This window comes from Choloepus didactylus, chromosome X (assembly GCF_015220235.1).
Source record: "Choloepus didactylus isolate mChoDid1 chromosome X, mChoDid1.pri, whole genome shotgun sequence".
Taxonomy (NCBI): Eukaryota; Metazoa; Chordata; class Mammalia; order Pilosa; family Megalonychidae; genus Choloepus; species Choloepus didactylus.
In genome coordinates this window covers 103,707,904-103,732,703 of record NC_051334.1, presented here as the reverse complement: position 1 = coordinate 103,732,703, position 24,800 = coordinate 103,707,904, and positions in this window count along the sequence as shown.

The window sequence follows — 24,800 nt, the reverse complement described above, 5'->3', positions numbered from 1 at the left end:
TTAGAAGTTTCTGCACCTCAAAGGAATTTCTCAAAAAGGTAAAGAGGCAGCCAACTCAATGGGAAAAAATTTTTGGAAACCATGTATCTGACAAAAGACTGATATCTTGCATATACAAAGAAATCCTACAACTCAATGACAATAGTACAGACAGCCCAATTATAAAATGGGCAAAAGATATGAAAAGACAGTTCTCTGAAGAGGAAATACAAATGGCCAAGAAACACATGAAAAAATGTTCAGCTTCACTAGCTATTAGAGAGATGCAAATTAAGACCACAATGAGATACCATCTAACACCGGTTAGAATGGCTGCCATTAAACAAACAGGAAACTACAAATGCTGGAGGGGATGTGGAGAAATTGGAACTCTTATTCATTGTTGGTGGGACTGTATAATGGTTCAGCCACTCTGGAAGTCAGTCTGGCAGTTCCTTAGAAAACTAGATATAGAGCTACCATTCGATCCAGCGATTGCACTTCTCGGTATATACCCGGAAGATCGGAAAGCAGTGACACGAACAGATATCTGCACGCCAATGTTCATAGCAGCATTATTCACAATTGCCAAGAGATGGAAACAACCCAAATGTCCTTCAACAGATGAGTGGATAAATAAAATGTGGTATATACACACGATGGAATACTACGCGGCAGTAAGAAGGAACGATCTGGTGAAACATATGACAACATGGATGAACCTTGAAGACATAATGCTGAGCGAAATAAGCCAGGCACAAAAAGAGAAATATTATATGCTACCACTAATGTGAACTTTGAAAAATGTAAAACAAATGGTTTATAATGTAGAATGTAGGGGAACTAGCAGTAGAGAGCAATTAAGGAAGGGGGAACAATAATCCAAGAAGAACAGATAAGCTATTTAATGTTCTGGGGATGCCCAGAAATGACTATGGTCTGTTAATTTCTGATGGATGTAGTAGGAACAAGTTCACTGAAATGTTGCTATATTATGTAACTTTCTTGGGGTAAAGTAGGAACATGTTGGAAGTTAAGCAGTTATCTTAGGTTAGTTGTCTTTTTCTTACTCCCTTGTTATGGTCTCTTTGAAATGTTCTTTTATTGTATGTTTGTTTTCTTTTTAACTTTTTTTTTCATACAGTTGATTTAAAAAAGAAGGGAAAGTTAAAAAAAAGAAAAAAAAGAAAAAAAGACAAACAAGGAAAAAAAAAAAAAAAGATGTAATGCCCCCTTGAGGAGCCTGTGGAGAATGCAGGGGTATTCGCCTACCCCACCTCCATGGTTGCTAACATGACCACAGACATAGGGGACTGGTGGTTTGATGGGTTGAGCCCTCTACCATAAGTTTTACCCTTGGGAAGACGGTTGCTGCAAAGGAGAGGCTAGGCCTCCCTGTATTTGTGCCTAAGAGTCTCCTCCTGAATGCCTCTTTGTTGCTCAGATGTGGCCCTCTCTCTCTGGCTAAGCCAACTTGAAAGGTGAAATCACTGCCCTCCCCCCTACGTGGGATCAGACACCCAGGGAAGTGAATCTCCCTGGCAACGTGGAATATGACTCCCGGGAAGAATGTAGACCCGGCATCGTGGGATGGAGAACATCTTCTTGACCAAAAGGGGGATGTGAAAGGAAATGAAATAAGCTTCAGTGGCAGAGAGATTCCAAAACGAGCCGAGAGATCACTCTGGTGGGCACTCTTACGCACACTTTAGACAACCCTTTTTAGGTTCTAAAGAATTGGGGTAGCTGGTGGTGGATACCTGAAACTATTAAACTACAACCCAGAACCCATGAATCTCGAAGACAGTTGTATAAAAATGTAGCTTATGAGGGGTGACAGTGGGATTGGGAATGCCATAAGGACCAAACTCCACTTTGTCTAGTTTATGGATGGATGTGTAGAAAAGTAGGGGAAGCAAACAAACAGACAAAGGTACCCAGTGTTCTTTTTTACTTCAATTGCTCTTTTTCACTCTAATTATTATTCTTGTTATTTTTGTGTGTGTGCTAATGAAGGTGTCAGGGATTGATTTAGGTGATGAATGTACAACTATGTAATGGTACTGTAAACAATCGAAAGTACAATTTGTTTTGTATGACTGTGTGGTATGTGAATATATCTCAATAAAATGATGATTAAAAAAAAAAAAAAGAACAGATAAGATATTGAGGGTAATCTTAATGATATGGGAATGCTCAGGAATGACTATGGTTTGTTAATTTTCTTGGGGTATGGTAGGAACATGTTGGAAGCAATGTACTTATTTTAGGTTAGTTGTTTTTCTTATTCCTTTGTTTTGTTTGAACTTTTTTTAAAATTTTTTGATAAAAAAGTTTTTTTAAAAAAGAATCAATGTCTTGTCTAGAAACATTAAACTGAGTATCCTTCATTAAGAAGTCATCATCTTTGATAACTTAAGTGCTAATTTGAATGTTAGATAATGCTTCCACATCTACACCTGTTCTGTTTGGTAGCACATCTCGTCCTATAAGGTGACTTTTGGACCACAGTACTGTCTTTAAGTTCTTCTACATGTATATTTAATGAGAAAATTCCTATGTAAAAATGTATTGTATGCATACATTTTATTGTGAGACTGTACATTCTCAAAGAAGTAGTTTGAAAATCTGTAAATCACAATCAAAGAAAAGAATGTGCAGTTATTAAACTTGATGTAGTTTAAATGTAATGTTTAGTTTATAAAAGTTCCTTTCTATTTTCTATGGCAAAGACTTTGACACTTGAAAAACAAAAGCAATACCTGATTTATTTTTGAAAGTATTTAGCATATTATTTTAAATAAATGATTGTCCAATAACAATAAAAAAAAAAAAAGGGGGGGGACAAAAACTAAATGAAAAATGGAGTGGGAGGGAGGGATGGAATGCTTTTAGTGTCCTTTTTTACTTTTATTTTTATTCTTATTTTGATTCTTTTTGGAGTAAGGAAAATGTTCAAAAATTGATTGGGGTGATGAATGCACAACTATATGATGGTGCTGTGAACAGCTGATTATGCACCATGGATGATAGTACGGTATGTGAATATATCTCAATAAAACTGAATTTTTGTAAAAAAAAAAAAAAAAAAAAAAAAAAGGTTTTACATGGATGTAAGCTTTCCCCTTAGGCAAACATCTAAGAATGGGATTTGGGTGTCCTAAGGTAATTTTATATTTAACTATATGAGAAACTGACAAAATGTTTTCCAAAGTGACTACATTGTTTTGCACTCCCATCAGCAATTTAAGAGAGTTCCAGTGGCTCTATGCCCTTGCAACTTCATGTTCAAGGTTTTGTATTCTTGTTTGCTTTGTTTTCCATTCTTTACATTCTTCTTTTTTCCATTATAATGGGTCTATAGTAGTATTTCACTGTGGCTTTAATTTGCATTTTGCTAACGACTAACGGTGTTGTGCAGCATTTCACATTTAATTTTACATCCATATATTTTCTTTGGTGAATATCTTTCCAAAATTTTGCCCCTTTTTATTGGTTTGGACCACCCCCCCCTTATTAAATGTTGAGTTCTTTGTATGTTCTGGCAATATATACTTTGTCCAATATGTGATTTTCAAATATACTTTCTCCACCTATTTTTTGTAATTTTCATTTTTGCATCTTACAAAGAACAGAAATGTTTATGTTGATCAGGAATAGTTTATTGTATGTTTTTTAATGAGCCATGCTTTCATTGTTAAAGCTAGGAAATTTTTGCCTAACACAGGCCTTCAAATATTTTCCCTGTGTTTTTTATACATGTTTTATAGCTATGATTATTTTTTTATTAACATTTATGTATGGAGGTATGTATAGGTTGTGGCTTATTTATTTTTACAATTTTGCATTTGGATTTCTAATTGTTCTGGCACCAGGTGTTGAAAAGACTGACCATTATTTTTTTAAAGCAGTTTTATTTACATAGCATACAATCCAAACAATTTATACCATCAAAGGCTCTCAGTATAATCATAGAGTTGTGTCTTTTGTTACCACAATCAATTTTAGAACATTTTCATTGCTACAAAAAAATCCTATACCCCTTATAACCACCTAACAGTGACACTTAGAATTGGTGTGATACCTTTGTTACAATTGGTGGAAGAACATTATATTACTGTTAGCCATAATCTATAGTTTCCATTAGGTATAATTTCCCCATATAACACCCTATTATTAACACCTTGTAATGGTGACATGAATTTGTTCTCATTCATGGCCCTAAACTTCCCCTTTCAACTACAATCACACCCATGATTCAAGAATTATTAATTACACTCAAAATACTGTGCTGCCATCACATTATTCATTTCCAAACATTTACAATTGACTTTATTAAAAATTGTGCACAAATTAAGCACCAGCTCCCCATTCACTGTCCTTATACTATCCTCTGAAACCCTATGTTCTAGATATTAACACCATGAGTTTGTTCATTACATTTTGTTCATATTAGTGAGATCATACAATATTTGCCCTTTTGTGTCTGGCTTATTTAACTCTACATAATGTCCTTATATTAGTCAGGGTTATCTGGGGAAACAGAACCAACAGGAGATATTTTGTGGGAGCAGAGCTATTGTAAGTGTGAACTTTCTATTAGGTTGTTTCCATGGAGATGTGACCCTGCCCATTCAAGGTGGGTCTTAATCCCCTTGCTGGAGTCCTTTATGAGAGGATAAAAGGCAGAGATATTTTGGAGAGAGTTCAGAGAAGCTAAGATATGTAATCTAGGGTTTGCCCCTGGGAGAAGTTAAGAGAGAAGCTAAGACAGAAGCCCAGAGATGTTTTAGAGAAAGTCATAGAAACCAGAAACTAAACCCAGGAGAAGAACAGCAGACACTGGCCATGTGTCTTCCCATGTGACAGAGGAATCCCAGATGAAATCAACCTTTCTTCAGAAAAGATATGATCTAGTTGATGCCTTAATTGGGACATTTTCATGTACTTATAACTGTTAATTTGTGAACTAATAAACCCCCATTGTAAAAGCCAATCCATTTCTGGAATATTGTGTTCCAGCAGCTTTAGCAAATCAAAACAGTTCTCAAGGATCATTTATGTTGTCACATGCACCAAGACATCATTTCTTCTTACAGATGAATAATATTCCATTGTATGTATTTACCAAATTTTGTTTATTCATTCATCAGTTGATAGACACTAGGGTTGTTTCCATCTTTTGGCCAATGTGAATAATGCTGCTATCAAAATTGGTGTACAAATGCCTGTTTGTGTCCCTGCTTTCAGTTCTTCTGAGTGTGTACTTTCTAGTGGAATTTCTGGACAATATAGCAGTTCTATACTTAGGTTCCTGAGGAATCAACAAACTGTCATCTACAATGGCTATACCATTTTGCATTCCAACCAGCAACAAATAAGTGTTGGTTGATCAGTATTTCCCAGCTAAATCAGGACCAGAGTCCCATGCTAGAAGCATAGACCCATTCCAAATGGCCTTTGGGAGAGTCAAGAAAGATGCCAGAAAGGTTTTTTCAGCTCCCCAATGTTGTGCTTTTCTGATCTGCCCAGCAGATGTCACTCTTCACCATGAAGCCATTTTGACAGCTCCCAGAAGGTGCACTTCCCTGGCTTAGCCAGTTATGGTGCTCTTCAGCAACCTATTCCCTACAGCCATAAGAAGACAGATGATTATAGGCCTCTGGCAGCTCCACCTGTTTTGTAGGTGGAAACAATGGTTCAGTAGCATGTGTCTGAGATTGGATAAAGCAGTGGGACCCAGGGTTCTAAATTCATTGGCCAATAGCTGTAACAGTAATGGGCCATGTCCCCCCTATGTTCTTTGGGATAAGGTCTTCTGTGGACCTCCCAGTCCACAGCAGACTACCATGCAGGGATCAGACTGACCTGAAGCTTCTTGCCTCACTTGGCAGAGCAAGTTACTCAGTTTTCACTGTACTTTTTCAGTCTCTTCATCCTGCTCTTCCATGGATGCTGTGCAGTAATGCCCTGGTCCCTGGAGCATCAGAAGAGTTGTTTTGGACAGTTTCTACCTGTCCACTAGGTGTTTTTGGAAAAAGGAGTGACCCTTGGGACTCCTTATTCAGCCATCTGTTTTCTTCTTCTGAGTAATCATTCTCGATCAAATTACCTTTTCATTTTCACAAACACATATGTGTGTCAGTTTACTTTTGGGCTTTCTCTTCTGTTCCATTGAAGTATATGTTTAAGGTTTCATCAAGACCACATGTATGAGTTATGTTAAGTCACAAATCAGATTGGTTGAGCCCTCAAACTTTGATCTTTTATTTAAAAAAATATTTTGACTATTTTTCTTCCTCTGCATTTCCATATGAATTTTTAATTGAATATGATTTCAACTAAAATTTTCCTCCTTTGAATTTGATTGGTATTACATAAGATCTATGATCAACTGTCAGGTAATTTATATATCAATAACATAGATTCTTTCTATCCATGACTATGGTACATCGCTTTATTTAATTATTTTTTATTTCCTTCATCTGTGTTTTGTGATTTCAGCATATACATATTGCACCTTTAAAGAATTTCAGTCATCAGTTTTTCATTTCTTATACCTAAAAATAGTTGAATTTAAAAACTGATATTGTCTTCTAAGAGTAGAGATGGTTTTATTTCTTCCATTCCCATATGTATGCCAATTTATTTATTTTTCACTATTCATTCATTATTATTGAACTGGATTTTTTGGGTGTTGATCATGTACCATGACACTTTGTTGAATTCATTTACTAGCTTTAAGAGTCTTCTTGTGGACTTTTCAGGATTTTCTTTATATAGGATCATATTATCCGCAAATGAGAGTTTTACTTCTTTCTTTCAACTTGGATGTATTTTATTTCTTTTTCTTGCCTAATTGCTCTTGCAAGAACTTCCAGTACAATGTTGAGTAACAGTGGTGAGATTGGGTAAAAAGAAACCAGAAAATGATGAACTAGAAAACTCTGGGCTTCCTGAAAGTAAAACCCTAAAAGATAGTGCCCTTATCTTACACTATCTGCTTGTGTAAATCCTCAATTTTAGCCAAAGTTGAGTCACCAGAGCCCTCTCACATGATTCCTGAGCAGGTACACCGTCTTGTACTTGTACATAACTTTCTAGATACCAAGGAATATGTCAGATTTTTTTAAAGATCCCTGTCATGTTAAGGTTTCTGTATCAATTAAGCCAAGTGATGGTGCCCTGTTGTCTGGTAAAGCAAGTACAGTTGTAACCATTACTGCAAGGACATTTGTGGCTGATTAATAAACCAAAAGCCTGGTTTAATAAATCATCAGTTAATTGATTGCACCTGTGGCTGATTACATCAAGAAGTGTCTAGCACAACAAAATAAATCAATCAGTTGGATTTAACCCAATTAGTTGAAGACTTTTAAGGGACAAGAGAGAGAATTTTCACTTCTTCAGCCAACAGCCTCTCCTGGGGAGTTCATTGAAGACCTTCATTGGCGTTGCCAACTTGCTGCCTGCCCTATGGAATTTGGATTCATGTATCCTGCCCTACAGAATTTTGACTTGTGCATCCTGCCCTATGGAATTTGGACTTGTGTATCCCCACAGCTGTGTGAGACCCTTTTCTAAAACCTCATATTTACATTTATCTCCTGTTGGTTGTGTTTCCCTAGAGAACCCTAACAAATACAGCTTGGTAGAGGGAGTGGTTCTTGAGAAACCAAATCTCAAAATGGGCTTTTACAACTGGTTTTCTACTTTTACTATATTCAAAGGCACTAATGACTCTATCTCCAATAATCAAAATATCACTGACAGTTCATGGCATGAGTTGGCAATGGAGATGCACAAAATATCACCATTTGAGTTTCCTAATCATACTCTTGTATGAGGCAAGGCTGTGGGTGACTGTGTTTTTGACATCTTAACATTGTTTTATGGAGTTAAAAAGTAGAAAGGTGTTGAGTGGTTGCTCTTAGATATGCTGGATAATGTCATAAGAGAAAGGGATGAGCTCAAGGATTCAAGTTTGAAACTAAAGTCCCATATGACAGGTGTAAAGGTTTCTATATGTGCTCTGAAAGAAAATCTTACTCTTCCAGGGGCACAGACTTGAGAACTCTGAAAAACAGACCCAGAGTCTCATTTTGTGAGTAGCAGATTTACAATGTAAATTAAAATCACAACATCACAGGTGATGGCTATTAAAGTAAAGACATTAATTGGAAAAGAATGGAATCCTGAAAATTGGGATGGGGCCATAAGGGTTGATAATGGCAGTGGGGACATTCAAACCCTGGATTCTGTTGAGTCTCTGCAAGGTATACCTGTAATGGTCTGCCCTGAGAAATCAGCCTCCCCACCTCCATTCTGTCCTGAGGAGACAGCTTCCCAACCTCCAGCTTGCCTTGAAGAAAAAGCTTCCAAACATCTACTCTGACCTGAGGAGCCTGCCATCCAACCTCCATCAAAAGAGAGTAACCCTTCAGTGCCTGCTAAACCTGCAATCACATCTCCTGATGAAACAGCCCTCACTCTGCTGTTTGGAGAGATTAATCCTGTTTCACAAGATGAAACTGCAATAGAATGTCCGGAGGTAATTGGCTTGAAGGATACTTCTAATTTTTTTCATGACCCACCCACACCACCTCTCTTTTCTTCAAGACCTATAATTAGACTGAAGTCCAAACAGGCCCTGAAAGGTGAGGAAGTATGCTATACTCCAAAAGAACTGCATGCATTTTCCAATTTATATAGAGAGAAATCATTGTAATATGTGTGCGAATGGATATTATGAGTGAGGGATAATGGTGTAAGGAATATAAAGTTGGATCAGTATTAATTTATTGATATGGGTCCACTAAGCAGAGATTCTGCATTCAATATTGTAGCTTGAGAGGTTAGAAAGGGCATTTACAGGGTATAGGGGTGGTTGACTGAAACATGGGTCAAAAAGTGGCCAACATTACCTGAGGTTGAAATGCCAGAACTGCCCTAGTATAATTTAGAGGTTGGGATCCAAAGGCTCAGAGAGTTTGGAAGGTTAGAGTGGTTTTATTATGGAAGACCTGCTCTCACACCACAGGAATGTCTGGAGAGCACACCTTTTAACAGAACTGTGAGGAATAAGTTTGTGAGACTAATTCCATTATCTCTGAAGAGCTCTGTAGTCACCCTTCCCTGTAGGTCAGATATTACTGTGGGAACTGCTGTCACTCACCTGGAAATTTAAATCTAATGAGGATAATTAAACCTAGAGTTGACAGAAGCCACATGGTAGCATTTAATTTCCTAAGACAAGCTAGGCAAGTCTATCATAAAGGACAGCAGGCTCAAAGCAGCAGTCAAAATAATCTGACTTAGAGACACTTATGGCTTTGGGTAGTAGATAATGGAGTAACTAGAAGTAAAATAGATGGGCAGTTTACTAAATTCTTGTTTGATCTGTATAAGCAGAAAAATTCTAGGTCAAGTGAACAAAAGTCTAACTTGAATTATAAAAACTGGGAGTCACAGTCCCTTAATAAATCCCAGATTTGAGACAGTTTACAGACCCAGAACCACTTGAATGAAGAAAATGATGGGTACCCATGGGAAAGGACAAAGTTACACTGCCAAAAATTTATATGGTTAGTCTTCCTCCCAGTCTTCCCTAGGGGACCTATGGCCTTTTACCAGGGTACCTGTACATTGGGGAGAAGGAAATGATCAGATATTCTGGGGCTTATTAGACACTGGCTCAGAAGTGACATTAATTCCAGGAGACCCAAAACATCACTCTGGTCCACCAGTGAGAGTAGGGGCTTATGGAGGTCAGGTGATTGATGGAGTTTTAGTTCAGGTCTATCTACAGTGGACCCAGTGGGTCCCTGGACCATTCTATGGTTATTTCCCCAGTTCCAGAATGCATAACTGGAATAGACATACTTAACAACTGGCAGACTCACCATACTGATTCCCTAGCTCATAGGTTAAGGACTATTATGGTAGGAAAGGCAAAGAGAAAGCCACTAGAACTGCTTCTCCATAGGAAAATGATAAATCAGAAGCAATACCAGATTCTTGCAGGGATTGTATAGATTAATATCACTCTTAAGGACATGAAGGATGCAGGGTGGTGATTCCCACCACATCCCCATTCAACTCTCCTGCTTACCCTGTACAGAAAACAGATGGGTCTTGGAAGATGACAGTGGGTGATCATAAGCTTACACAGGTGGTTACTCCACTTTCAGCTGCTGTTCCAGATGTGGTATCATTGCTTGAGCAAATCAACACATCCCCTGGTACCTGGTATGCAGTTATTGATCTGGCAAATGCTTTTTTTCTCAATAGCTGTTAGTAAGGATGACCAGAAACAGTTTGCATTCTGTTGGCAAGGCCATCAGTATACCTTCACTGCCTACCTCAAGGGTACATCAACTCTCCAGCTCTACAGCATAATGTTATCTGCAGGGACCTTGAGCATTTCTCCCTCTCATGAGACATCACACTCATCCATTATATTGATGACATCATGTTGATTGGACCTAGTGAACAAGAAATAGTGACTACTCTATACCTATTGGTTAGGCATTTGTGTGTCAGAGGATGGGAGATACATCCAGCAAAAATACATGGACTTTCCACTTCAGTAAAATTTCCAGGTGTCCAGTGACATGGGACATGTTGAGATATACCTTCTATGATGAAAGATAATCTGTTGCATCTGGCCCCTCCTATGGCCAAATATAGGAATAACGCCTAGTTTTCCTCTTTGTACTTTGGAGACAACATATCCACATTTGGGTATGCTGCTTTTGCCCATCTACTGAGTGACCAGAAAAGCTTCTAGTTTTGATTTGGGACTGGAACAAGATGAGGCTCTCTGACACATCCAGTCTACTGTGCAAGCTGCTCTGCCACTTGGATCATATGATCCATCTGAAGTGTGGGAATTGTCAATGGCATACACAGAAACTCTTTGGAGCCTTTGCCAAGCTCCTATTGGAGAATTGCAATGCAGGCCCTTAGGATTTTACAGTAAAGCCTTAACATCCTCTGCAGATAACTACTCTCCTTTTGAGAAGCAGGTTTTAGTCTGCTATTGGTCCTTAGCAGAGACAGAATGCTTAACCATGGGACACAAAATTACCAAGAGAAGTGAGTTGTGTATCATGAACTGGGTGTTGTCTGACCTGCCATGCCATAAATTTGGGCATGCATGACAGCACTCCATCATAAAATGGAAATTGTAAATACAAGATAGGGCTCAAGTGGGTCCACAGGGAAAAAGTAAGTTACATGAGGAAGTGGCAGAAATGTCCATGATCCCCACTCCTGCCACATTACCTTCTCTTTCCCAGTCCACAGCTATGGAATTTTGGGGAGTTCTTTACAATCTGTTTACTAAGAAAGGGAAAACTCAGCCATGGTTTACAGATGGTTCTCCAGGATATGCAGGTACCACCCAAAAGTGGACAGCTGCATCACTGCAACCCCTTTCTGGGATGTCCCTGAAGGTCAGTGGTGAGGGGAAATCCTCCCAGTGGGTGGAACTTAGAGCAGTGCATGTGCTCATTCATTTTGCTTGGAAGAACTGTCCAGAGATGCATTTGTGTACTGATTCATGGAATGTTGCTAATGGTTTGGTTGGATGGTCAGGAACTTGGAGGGAACATGATTGGGAAATTGGTTACAAAGAAATCTGGTGAAGAATTATGTGGATAGACCCTTCTGAGTGGGCAAAAATCATGAAAATATTTGTCTCCCGTGTGAATGCTAACCAGAGGGTGACTTCAGCAGAGGAAGACTTTAATAATCAAGTGCATTAAATGACCTGTTCTTTGGATACCAGTAAGCCTCTTTCCTCAGCCACTTATGTCAGTGCCCAATGGGCTCATGAACAAAGAGGTCCTGTTAGTAGTGATAGATTTTATGCATGGTCTCAGCAACATGGACATCCACTCACCATTGCTGACCTGGCCACACCCACTGCTGTGTGCCAAAATTGCCATCAGCAGAGACCCACACTCAGTCACTGATATGGCAGAATTCCCCAAGATGATCTGCCTCCTACATCATGGCAGCTTGATTATATTGGACCACTTCCATCATGGAAGGGAAGGTGATTTGTTTTAACTGGAATAAACACATACTCTGGATATGCTTTTGCCTTCCCTGCATGCAATGCTTCTGCCAAAACTACCATTCATGGACTTACAGAATTCCTTATCCACCATTATGGTATTTCACACAGTATTCCTTCTGACCAAGGAACCAACTTCAGAGCCAGTGAATGAGGGAATGAGCATGTACTCATGGAATTCTCTGGTCTTATGGTCCCCATCATCCAGTGGCAGCTGGGTAGATAGTACAGTAGAATGACTTTTGAAGACTCAAATATGATCCCAACTAGGTGGTAATACCTTGCAGGGCCAGGGAAGTGTTCTCCAGGAGGCTGTGTATGCTGTTAATCAGGGTCCACTCTATGGTGCACTTTCTTCCATTACCAGAATACAGAGGTCCAAGAATCAAGGGGTTCAATTGGGAGTGGCACTAGTCACTGTCACTCCTAGTGATCTACTAGGAATTTTTTTGCTTCCTGTCCATGAAACCTTTAGCTCTACTGTTCTACAAGTCTTAGTTCCAAAAGGAGGAGTGCTCCAACCAGGAGACACAATAATAATCCCATTGAACTGGAAGTTAAGACTGCCACCTGGTCACTTTGGGCTTCTCATGCCTCTGAATCAACAGGCAAAGAAGGGGATCACTGTACTGGCTGAGGTGATTGATCCTGACTATCAACGGGAAATAAGAATGCAATTACACAGTGGAGATAAAGAAGGGCTTCCCTGGAATACAGGAGATCCCCTAGGGCATCTCAATACTACTGAGCCAGGTGATTAAAGTCAATGGAAAACTGCAACAACCCAATACAGGCAGGACTAACAATGTCCCAACATATTCAGGAACTAAGGTTTGGATCACCCCACCAGGCAAAGAACCATGGCCAGCTTAAGTGCTTGCTCAGGGTAAAGAGGACATGAAATTGGTAGTGGAAGAAGGTAGTGATAAATATGAACTCTGAACATGTGACCAGTTACAGAAATAAGGACTATGAGTTCATGAATATTTCTTCTTTGTTTTGTTATGTGTGTGTTTATATTTGTATATATATAGCAAATATCTTTGCTTTCTTCTCTATCTTATCCCCTTATCATATGACATAAGTTGTACGTTTTGTTTTGTAGTATTTAAGTTATAGGATATCAAGTTTAAGAGTGAATATTTCCCAGGGACTTGCACCATATTCTGGAGAGATTTAGTATGTTTCTTATTGTACACAGGACAGTTGAGTAGTGTTAGGCAAAACATATGTCCATTATTGTGCTCTATTTATAGATTAAATATAGTTTAAGGTGATGTGTATAGCTGTCAAGTTGACAATGGGTGGACAGTGATGATTGGGTTAATGCATCAACTTGGCCAGGTGAAGGTTCTCAGGTGTCTGGTCAAGCAATCTCTGGCTTGTTACTGCAAGGACATTTGTGGCTTGTTAATAAACCAGAATGCTGGTTTACTAAATCATCAGTTAATTGATTGCATCTGTGGCTGTTTACATTAAGAAGGCAATGTCTTCCACATTGAGATAATCCAATCAGATGAATTTACATCATTAGTTGAAGACTTTTAAGGGAGAAGAGAGAGAACCTTCACTTCTTCAGTCAGCCAGCCTCTCCTGGTGAGTTCCCATAGTCCTTCATTGGAGTTGCCAGCTCACTGCCTGCCCTATGGCATTTGGACTCATGCATTCTGCCCTATGGAATTTGGACTCATGCATCCCCATACCTCCTGTTGGTTCTGTTTCCCTAGAGAACTCTAATACAACCCCTATATGCATCTATCAAGTTCTCAAAGTCTTCCTTTTAAATTCTTTGTTTGGCATATTTTTACTCAAACTGATATCACAGTCTTAGCCATTTTTGATGTTTAACAATTGTAGCTGATCATTTACATAAGACAACCTAAAGGTAGGGGTTTTCCCACTAAGCCATGAGCACATGAGTCTTTTCCAAAGGGATGAGAGATAGGTCAAATACTGACAATGTGCTCTGGAGATGGCACATTTTTAGAAGTTCAAAACACAGTCTGACCCCTCTTTTGGCTGCAAGTGTGCTTTTTTCACATCTCCCATTGCTGTGAGGCTGCTGGTTATCAATGGAGATACAGAAGAGATGGGAGGAGGACAAGATAAAATTCAACAAATCTGTTTCTACAAGCAATTTTTCTTCAATAAATTCTCCTCATAGTTTTGCAAGCATTTAATTATTTTCCAGAGTTCTGAAAAACATAATTTTCATAACCTTGCAAACCCTGGTTTAGACCATTTTTATTTACTTTAATTATTAATCTAGTTGGCATTAAAGTTACCAAGTCCTAGTTGTTTTCTCTTCATTCCATCTGTTCTATATTCCTTTAACACTTATTTTCTTAATACAGCTATATTATTTGTTTTTTTATTATTCTATCTATAATAGTGGCTTATGATTCATTCTTCTTAAATTTTTAGGGGTTGCTTTAATGTTTGTAATATACATCTTAATCAGGCCTACTTTCAAATGATGCCACTTAATATATAGTGTAATATATATTACCACCATATGACTACAGCTCTTCTCTCCCCTCTTTTGGGCTATTATTGTCATAGTTTTATTTTTACATGGGACAGGTACCCACAACCTGTTGCTACTATTTTTTTTCCTTCTTGAGCAAGAGATCCCTGAGCTTTCTATACCTGTTATTTGAAGATTTTAATTATGTGTAAAAATGTCTTGTTCAGTATGTTTTAGATATTTCTTTCTGACCCATTTGCTCTCATTTCTCCTCCTTGAATTCTAATGATATTTATGTTAGATCATTTGATATTGACCTAGAGCTCTTGAATGCTTTGTTCCCTCCCTCTTTTTAATTACTCTTTTTTTCTTTGTATGTATCAGTTTGGGCAATTTCTATTCAGCTGTAATCAAGTTCACTGATTCTATCCTCAATTGTGTCAATTACACTGAGGAGCTCATTGAAGGCATTTTTGTCTCTGTTACTGTATTTTTATTTCTAGCATTTCCATTTCGTTATTTCTTAATTTTCAGTCCCTTTTCTGAAATTTCCCTTACCTTTATGCATGTTGTCTTCCTTTTCTACTAGAGCCTTGGAAATTCTAATCTTACTAATTTTTAATTTTCTAAGTCCAGTAACTAGATCATATTTGCAATCTGTTTTCCATGTTTGCATTATATAATGACATTCATATTTTTCATTTACCTCACAATTTTTAGTTGAATATGAGACACAGTGTTTAATACCTACTGTGGCAAATAGTATTTATGCCAGGAAGTGAGCATGCCTCTACCTCACCTAATAATAGACTATTTGTTTTTATGTGTAGTAGAGGGGTGAGTCTATCCAGTTAGAAACTGCATATGGTTTGGGTGTTTCTGTGGTTATGGTTACTATTAGGTACATCCCTAATTTAAAATACCTCTAGTATTACCTTGAGCTCATGGTGGAATATTGGGCTCCACCCTCAGCATTTTACCTGCTTTATGTGCCTTTGACTAGGATGGGGTTATTCTTCATACTCTTGCTCTCCCCTAGTGTTGAACTCCTGTCCCTTGTTACCTGGAGGTTGTGTTAGCCTGATGGTGAGCTACAAGTGCGATTCTCTGCTGTCCTGGTCCAGGCTGTCTTAAGCAGGACTTTTGTCCTTGAATCTCAGAGGTGAGGGTATTTCAGTGATCCTGAGCCTTATCCCAGTGGTATTCATATGCTGTCTTGTATCTTTCATGGGACCTTTGCAATAAAGTTCCCTGCCCCTCCTCCAGTGTTAGGACACCTCTAATGATTGGTGACTAGGATAATTGCATCCTCATAGCACAGAGTTAGAGGTTTTAATTTTTACCCTTCCTCCAGCCAAAGTGTGCCTTCACTTGAGCACTGAGGATGGCAGTGGTTGCTACCCATCCTCCAAAAGCTTTTGTTCCTTATGGGAATAGAATCTGAGTATATCTGGATACATTTCATGCAACTTTGGCCACTTCCTTCTTTCAGTCCTGCACCACTATGGAAGTCTTTCTCTGATCCTCCATTCAGGCTCCAATCATTCTTTTGACGCCAAGTATAAGTATAATGAAAGGAGCCTGTGAGTGTGTGCAAATTCCCCTTGTTTTCTGCAGTTACCATGGGTTCTCTACTCTCATGCTAGCCCAACCAGTCTTTAGTAATTTGTTAAAAATTTTTCCAGAATTCTCCTTAGACACATGTATGGCTCCTGAAATGTCTTCATCTTGTGCACTGTCATGGGTGACTCAAGGCTTGTGTATCATTTTTCTTTAGAGCTACAAGCCTATTTTTTAAAAATTTAAGGCTATCTGCTTCTTTGTAACCTCAGTTTTTTGATGGGTTAAAGGAAAGTTTTAATTCATAGTTTATATGGTTTTGTCTCATTGTTTGTGTGGTAATGACACTTTCCAGCTTTCTGTATCAAGGGTAGAAGAATTCTCTCCATTATTATTGAATGGATGAAAAACTTACTCTAGTATGATTTTTAGGGACAAATTTTGGTTCATTAGACATCATCTCCAAATATAAAATGTAATTACATGATTCAAATCATGATTTACAGGCTTAGTAATTTTTAATATCCTAAACTATCAAATTATTCAATTGGAAGATTCCATATTCCAAGACATTTGCATGCAGGTGTTTATGGTGACATTATTCATGATTTGCAATGGATGGAGGTGGACTAATGGTACATTGATGGGTGAATGGATCCACAAACTGTGGTGTATGCATACAATGGAATATTGAATGGCTGCAAGAATGGAAGAAATTGTGAAGCATGCAATGAGGTGAATGAACCTTGAAGACATTATGTTGAGTGTAATAAGCCAGAAACTAAAGAAAAGTATTTTTAAGCCCTAACTAATATAAACTAAGTATAATGAGAATATGCTGAGAATTGAATTCAAGGGCATAGGTTATCAAGGGCTAGAATGTGGGCAGAAATTAGACAATCAATGATGCAGGATTACAAAATTTTAAATAAAGCTTATTGTAAATGTTCCTAGATTGTAAGTTCTTACAGAAGTCACACTATTCCTGAATTTTAATTGTTATTTAAGAGATATTTATTTGGTACAAAATTTATATTCTCTGAAGCATGCTATCTAATTTAACCTGTCTAGTCAGTTTATTTAAACAACATAATTACATGGACCATAGGATAGGGAATGAGATCTTGTAATTCTGTACAGGTAAATGTAATATCTGATACATCACAGAATATTTTGGTCAGAAAATAAAAATATATATATGCAAAGTCCAGTTGAGGAACTTGGGGTACTATTAAACTTTCCCACCTCAGGAATTCCTGATATTCCTTCCTGCAAGTATTAGAGACTGCCAGTTTAATAACTCAAACCCTCAATCTTGGGGCTTGCCCTTATGAAACTTATTCCTGCAAAGAAGAAGCTAAGCCTACTTTTAACTATACCTAATGGACACCTCCATAAAACCTCTTTTGTTGTTGAGATGTGTTTTCTTTCTCTTAGCCTATTTTGCAAATAAATTCACTACCCTCCTCCCTACATGGGACATGACTCCCAGTGGTGTAAGTCTCCCTAGCAATGTGGGACATGAGTCCCAGGGATGAGCCCAGCCCTGGAATTGTGGGATTGGGAATACCCTCTGGACCAAAAGTGTAAAAATACATGAAACAAAATAAAGTTTCAGTGGCTAAGAGACTTCAAATAGAGTTGAGACATCAATCTGGAGGGTATTCTTAGGCATTATATAGATATTCCTTTTCATTTTTTAGTGTATTAGAATAGCTAGAAGGAAATACCTGGATCTGTTGAACTGTAATCCAGTAGCCTTGATTCTTTGAGAATGATTGTACAGTTTTATAGCTTTATTGTGTAATGTCTGATTGTGAAAACCTTGTAACTGACACTGCCTTTATTCAGTGTATGGACAGATGAGTAATAAAATAAAGACAAAAATATATATAAATAATAGCAGGGATAAGGGGTATGGGATGTTTCCAGTGTTCTTTTATTTTTTTCTTTATTTTGGAGTAATGAAAATATTCTAAAATTGATTGCAGTGATAAATGCCCAAGTTGATGATGATATAATATACTGTGAGCCATTACTGTATACTTTGGATTGATTATATGGTGTGTGAATACATATCAATTAAATTGCATTAAAAAGATTATCTAGTCCAACTCTTTAAATTTATAGAAGAGTAAAATGAGTCTCAGAGAGATTAAGGTGGCTTGGTAAAAATCACTCAGATTGTGTCAGAGCCATAACTTTAACCCATAGTCCAATCCTTATCAGGATTGATATCTTGTCAGATTCCAGAGTTATAACACTTTTTATTTCTATTTTTTGAAAATTTTACTTAAGCTTGGTTGCTTTAACTCTGACCATGTTGAAAATATAATTAATTGATTGATATTTGTGGGGTTAAAATAATAGGGAGGGCTTTTCTTTGATCTCTTTAGGCTCCCTATTTTGAGACATAAAGCCCTTTCCTCAAAGACATCCATTCATTATTTAATTCATTATTTAAGAAATAGTTATTAAGCTTCAATTATCTATCAGTCACTGTGCTAAGTTAGACATCAGTGAGCAGTTAACACTAATTAATTAGCAATCAGAAGCAGAGGTAAATGTTCTGAAGAAATATGGTCCCATGAGAACATGCAATGAATTAACCTGGCATAGGCTGGAATTGGGGAGTGAATTTGAGGATAAAAGTGAGGGGTCCTCTCAGAAAGCATAAATGACAAAATTATATTTGAGCTGAGTTCTGACGGATAAAAATATGTTAGCAAATGATTGGAAAGCAGATGAAAATGTGAAGCATTTTGGAATGAGCTAAAACATATAGAAAGGCCCCCTTTGGGAGGGAGTAAAAGCACATTTAAATAACTGAAAATTTATCTGGAGCAGGAGAGCAAGTGAGACTGTGGTTTGAGATGAGGCTGGAAAAATCCAGTCTAATCATACATGGCCACATAAGCCATGTTAATAAGTTTCATCTTTGGCATAATAACATACTGAAACCATTTTCAGTAGAGGATTACTTAATGATATTTGTGTTTTGTAAATATTCTGCCTGCAGTGTTATGAAAAGATTTACAGAGATCCTGAAGGGAAGCCAGGAGACCAGTTATGTGGCTATTGCTGTATTAATCCAGGAGGAAGATTAAAGTAACTTAGAATAATAGGGTGGCAATGGATATCAAGAGAAGTGTATGGATTTGAAAGCTATTGGGAGGTAAAATAGCAAGACTTGATGACTGATTGGTGCTGGTGGGACATTGATAGAAAAGGAATTATCAAGGATCATTTCTGAGATTTGAGATCTATTGTGATGCCCATTAAATTAAATAAGAACAATAGAAAAAGATCAGATTGGGGAGAGAGGTACATCAGGTTGAGTCTTGGTCCTATAGTGTTAGATTTCCTTAGAAATAACATAGAGGATATGACAATTAGGTAACTGGATATGTGATTATAGATGGCAGAAGTCCTCTGAGGGAGATATGGATTTGAGAGTCCAAAGCATGTATATAGTCAGGAGGCAGATTTGGCAAATCTTCCCCTGTCTTCCCACCAGTGTAAATAAATCATCTTTCCTCTTCAGCCTGGTTCAGTGTGACTCCTATTGGCCACACCAAGTGAGGGACCCAGATTTGGGGAAATGTGCCTTCTACAGTTTTGGTGCCCAACTTGGGGTACAATGTCTGAATGAAGTGCTGCTTGGTGGATTCCTGGACTTCCAAGGTAAGACATTCCAAGTGATGAACCCAGATTTGGGAAGTGCTCTTTCTACAGTTTTGGTGCCCAACATAGGGTACAATGTCTGGACAATGTGCTGCTTGGTGGATTCCTGGACTACTGAGGTAAGACATTCATGAATCTCAGCTATATGGCTGATGGAGACAATTTTCTCTGAGAGCTGGGTGAGAAAGCTTCTTGCCCCAGGCATCCAGGACCCCAAAAGTGGTTGGTTGCAGAGGAAAACAGGTTTGGTAAGTGAATGTGGATGTCATATGCTTGTACATGCCTTGGTCTTGTTTGGTTCTTGGTCTTCCTTCCTTTGCTTGTGGGCACCATTTGTTTCTTCTTCATTGACACATAAAATCCTGCTGGAGTTGTAAGCAGAAAACCACACTTGTGTTGGACACTTGGTGGCCATAAATTCATGTCAAAGCTCTTTCTGGAGGGTGCAGCCCCAGGCATGGATGAATAGCCATTGAGAGTTGGGGTTGTGTACAGTTTTCCCCACAGAAACCATGGTGGACAGAAGACAGTGGTATGTTATATTTAAGATACTGAAAGAGAAGAACTGCAAACCAAAAATTCTATATCCTGCAAAACTGTCCTTCAAAAATGAGGGAGAGATTAAAACATTTTCAGAAAAACAGACACTGAGAGAGTTTGTGAATAAGAGACCAGTGCTAGAAGAAACACTAAAGGGAAAACTGTGGGCTGGTAGGAAAAGACAGGAGACAGAGGTTTGGAGAAGAGTGTAGAAATGAAGATTATTGGGAAAGGTAAAAGGAGAAAGAGGGAAAAATAAGACATGACATATAAAATCCAAAAGACAAAATGGTACAAGAAAGTACTGCCCTTACAGTAATAACACTAAATGTGAATGGATTAAACTCCCAAATAAAAGGACACAGACTGGCAGAATGGATTGAAAAACAGGACCCATCAATATGCTGTCTACAAGAAGCACACTTTAGACACAAGGACAAAACTGGCTGAAAGTTGAAGGTTGGAAAAAGATATCTCATGCAAACAACAACCAGAAAAAAGTGGGACTAGCTATGTTAATATCAGACAAGATAGACTTCAAAAGTAAAACAATTAAAAGAGACAAAGAAGGAAACTATATATTAATAAAAGGGTAAACTTTTCAAAAAACTTAATCATAAATATTTATGCACAATGCCAGAGTGCCCCAAAATTCATGAGGCAAACACTGAGATCACTGAAAGGAAAGGAAGATAACTCTACAATAATAGTTGGAGACTTCAATACACAACTCCCATCAGTGGATAAAATGTGTAGACAGAGGGTCAGTAACAGAATGGAGATGTTGAATTGTACAATAAATGCACTAGACTTGACAGACTAGTGCATTTATTGTACTTGCAACAGCAGGATACAGATTTTTTCTCAAGTGCTCATGTAACATTCTTTAGGGTAGACTACATGTTCGGTCACAAAGCAAGCCTAAAAAATTTTAAAGATTGATATTATAAAAAAACATTCTCAGATCATAATGAAATGAAATTGGAAATAAATAATATGCAGAAGATTGCAAAATTCACAAATATATGGAGAAAAATTAGCATATTTTAGAAAACCAGAGGGCAAAGGAAGAAATTACAAGGGAAATTAGTAAATACCTCAAGGCAAATGACAATGAAAACATTACCTATCAAAACTTATGGCATGAAGCAAAGGCTGTGCTGAGAGGGAAATTTATTGCTCTAAATGCCTATATCAAAAGAGAAGAGAGCAAAAAATGAGGAATTAACAGTCCACCTGGAGGAACTAGAGAAAGAACAGCAAACTAACCCAAAAGCAAAAAAAAAAAAAAAAAGAAAAAAAAAAAGAAAAGAAAGAAGGAAAAAAAGTGAGCAGATGCAAATAAATGCAATACAAAATGGGAAAAGGAAACATACCTACTGACTCTGCAGAAGTAAAGGAGATAATGAGAAGATATTATGAGCAATTATATGATAATAAACTAGACAACTTACATGAAATGATCAATTTCCTAGAAAAACATAAACAACTAACATTGACCTGAGAAGAAATAGATGACCTCAACAAACCAAACACAACTAAAGAGATTGAGTCAGTCATCAAAAAGCTCCCAAAAAAGAAAAGCCCAGGGTCAAATGGCTTCACATCTGAATTCTACCAAGCATTCAAGAAAGATTTAATACCAATCCTGCTCAAACTTTTCAAAATAATTGAAGAGGAGGGAAAGCTACCCAGTGCATTCTATGAAGCCAACATCACCATAATACCAAAATCAGGAAAAGGTACTAAAAAAAGAAAATTATAGACCAATCTATTTAATGAGTATAGATACAAAAATCCTCAACAAAATACAAATAGAATCCAGCAGCACATTAAAAGAATTATACACCATGACCAAATCAGGTTTATTACAGGTAAACACAAGAAAATCAATTAATGTAATATACCACATCAGTAAATCAAAGCAGAAGGAACATGTGATCATGTCAATCAATACAGAAAAGGCATTTGACAAAATTCAACATCCTTTCTTGATGAAAACACTTCAAAGGATAGGAATAGAAGGGATTTTTTTTACAATATGATAAAGACAATATATGAAAAACCCACTGCTAACATCATACTCACTGGGGAGAGACTGAAAGCATTCCCTCTAAGGTCAGAAACAAGATGGGGATGTTCCCTGTCACCATTGTTATTCAACATTGTGTTGGAAGTTCTAGCTGGAGCAATTAGGCAAGAAAAAGAAATAAAAAACATTCAAATTGGAGAGGAAGAAGAAAAACTTTCACTCTTTGCTGATGACATGATTCTATATGTAGAAAATCCAGAAAAATCTACAGAAAACCTATTAGAACTAATCAATTAGGATATCAAACTGGCAGGCAACAAGATTAACGTGCAAGAATCGGTAGTGTTCTTATACACAACTAACATGCAACAAGAGGAAGAAATCAAGAAAAACTTCCACTTAAAATAGCAACCAAAAATCATGTATTTAGGAATAAACTTAATGAAGGCCACAAAAGACCTATACAAAGAAGAGTACAAGAAATTGCTAAAAGAAATCAAATAGGACCTTAAAAATGGAAGAACATAACATGTTCATGGATTGGAAGACTAAATATAGTTAACGTGTCAATTCTACTTAAACTGATTTATAGATTCAATGAAGTACCAGTTAAAAGCCCAACAACTTACTTTGCAGAAATAGAAAAAACAACCACAAAATTTCTTTGGATGTGCAAGATGCCCCAAATAGCCACAGATATCTTGAGAAAGATGAATGAAGTGGGAGGTCTCAAACTACCTGACTTTGAAGCATATTTCAAAGCTACAGTGCTCAAAACTGTGTGGCACTGGTATAAAGATAGATATACTGACCAATGGAATCAAATTGAGTGTTCAGAAATAGACTCTGGCATCTCCAGACAACTGATCTTTGATAAGGCAGTCAAGCTAAACCAAATTGGAGAGAGAAGCCTCTTCAATAAATGGTGTTTTGAGAACTGGATATCCATTAACAAAAGAATGAAAGTGGACCCCTATCTCACACCTTAGACAAAAATTAATTCAAAATTGATGAAAGACTTAAACATTAGTGCTAAGACAATAAGACTCTTAGAAGAAAATGTAGGGAAATTTCTTAAAGATATTGTGATAAGATGTGTTTACCTAGACCTTTCACCAAAAGCACAAGCAACCAAAGAACAAACAGACAAATGGATCTCAAAATCAAACACTTTTGTACATCAAAGAACTTTGTCATAAAAGTAAAAAAGGCTGCCTACACAATGGGAGACAATATTTGGAAACCACATATCAGATAAGGCTTTAAGTTCTCAAATATATAAAGTGATCCCACAACTCAACAACAGAAAGGCAAACAACCCAATTGAAAAGTGGGCAAAAGACATGGACAGACACTTTCTGAAGACGACATACAAATGGCTCAAAAGAATATGACAAAATCCTCAACTTCACTGGCTGTTAGGGAAATGCCAATCAAAACCTTAATGAGGTATCATCTAACACCTACAAGAATGGCCAATATCCAAAAAACAGAAAATTACAGACACTGGAGAGGATGTGGAGAAAGAGGTACAATTATTCACTGTTCTTTGAAATGTAGAATGGTGCAATCACTCTAGAAGACAGTTGGCAGTTCCTCAGGAGGTTAGTATAGATTTGCCATATGACCCAGGTATTCCATTGCTAGGTATATACTCAGAGGAACTGAAATTAAGACACCAGTGGGCATTTGTAAACTGATGTTTATTGCAGCATTATTCACAATAGCCAAGAGATGGAAACAGCCCAAATGTCCAACAATGGATGAGTGAATAAACAAACTGGTACATACACATGATGGATTATTACACAGTTGTAAGACAGAACAAAGTCATGGAACTTATAATAACGTGGATGAATCTTGAGGACATAATGTTGAGTGAAGTTAGCCAGAGACTAAAGGGCAAATACTGCATGGTCTCACTAATAGCAATTAACATTAATGAGCAAATTTTGAGAGTTAAAAGCTGATAACACAGGCTACTAGAGAGAGAAAGAGGGTAGAGATCAGGCATTTGATGCTGAATGTATTAGTTAGGGTTCTCCTTGGAAACAGAATCAATGAGAGATGTCTCTTATTATCAAATTGTAAAAGTGACTCACGCAACTGCGGGAGTGCACGAGTCCAAATTCTGCAGAGCCGTCAACAAGCTGTCAACTCCAAGGAAGACGTCCAACGAACTCCTCGGGAAACGAACCGACAACTTTGACGAACTCCTCAGGAAACGAACCAGCAACTTTGACAAACTCCTCAGGAAACGAACCAACAACTTTGACGAACTCCTCAGGAAACGAACTGGCAACTTCGACGAGCTCCCCAGGAAAAGCTTCACTGAGCAGCTGAAGAAGAAGTGAAGGTTTCTCTAACCGTCTGGCTTATAAGCCTCCAACTGATCACCCGGACCAAATCCAGCCAATTGCATTCTCTCACTGTGGAAGCACGCCCCTTGATGAGTC